This window comes from Orycteropus afer, unplaced genomic scaffold (assembly GCF_000298275.1).
Source record: "Orycteropus afer afer isolate SDZICR_OR568_19922 unplaced genomic scaffold, OryAfe1.0 scaffold00799, whole genome shotgun sequence".
NCBI lineage: Eukaryota > Metazoa > Chordata > Mammalia > Tubulidentata > Orycteropodidae > Orycteropus > Orycteropus afer.
The window spans coordinates 751,864-753,122 of NW_006922386.1; positions in this window are offsets into that span (position 1 = coordinate 751,864).

Below are 1,259 nucleotides of genomic sequence, written 5' to 3' on the forward strand. Positions count from 1 at the left end.
ATATGGAGAAATTGCGACTTTCCCACACTGCTGATGGGACTGTAAAATGCTACAACCACTGTGGAAAGCAGTATGGCAATTCCTCAAAAAGTTGGAAATAGAAATACCATTTGATCCAGCCATTCCATTACTAGGTATATATCCTAAAGAAGTGAGATCCTTGACAAGAACAGATATATGCACACCCCTGTTCATCACAGAAATATTTACAATAGCAAAAAGGTGGAAACAACCTAGGTGTCCATCACCTGAGGAATGGATAACCAAACTGTGGTACATACACACAATGGAATACTGCGCAACCCTAAAGAATAATGTAGAATCTGCAAAACACCTCATAACGTGGATGAACTTGGAGAAAATTATGCTGAGTGAAATAGGCCAATCACAGAAGGACAAATATTGTATTAGTCTGTTATTTTAAAAGTCAAGTAACAGTATGGAAGGAAATTTTCTTTGTTGGTTACCAGGAGTGGGAGGATAGGTTAGGGAACACTGCTAGATAGGCAGATATAAGTATTGATTTGGGTGAAGAGAAGGGTAATGTACCAAATGTGAATGATCAACATGGTGGCATTGAGGAAGAGGAAGACATAGAGAGGTACATGGGAGGTACAGACAAGAAAGATGAACTCTTTTTCACATACAGTACTATGTTGTCATTGAAGGCAAACACGGGTATATGGTGGATAGATGGGTAGACAGGCTGAACTAGTAGGTATGTCTATGCAGCAGGGAGTGTACCCAAGACCATGTATAGGGTTGGCAGACAATGGTTCTACAAGTGTATTTGTATATTCTCTAAGAATTCCCAGGTGTATAGAAGAGCTGACAAGTGACAAGGTTATAGTCACTTCTTGGTCATAGCCAGCTCTACAGAGGGAGCAAGTAATTGAACCTGTGGGCTTGGGACCATATTCACAGGGGACATCACCCTCAATTGGCATAACATGCTGCACAAAACATTGTTCCACCTCTTCCTTCGGCAAGTAGAACGGGGATCTTAAAAGCTTGCAAGCAGCCATCTAGATGCAACAATGGGTCTATCCTCTTCGAGAACAAAGAAAAATGAAGAAAACCAAAGATTCATGGAAACAATTAGTCCTCTTGACTGCTACACCATGCAATCCTCAGCCTTTATGACTATGAGACCAAAAGAACTAGACGGTGCCCTGCTACCATCGTCAACCACTCAGAGTGGAATCTATGTAGGAGATCCTGGATAGAGAGGGAGAACAATGTGGAACAAAACTCAAAAT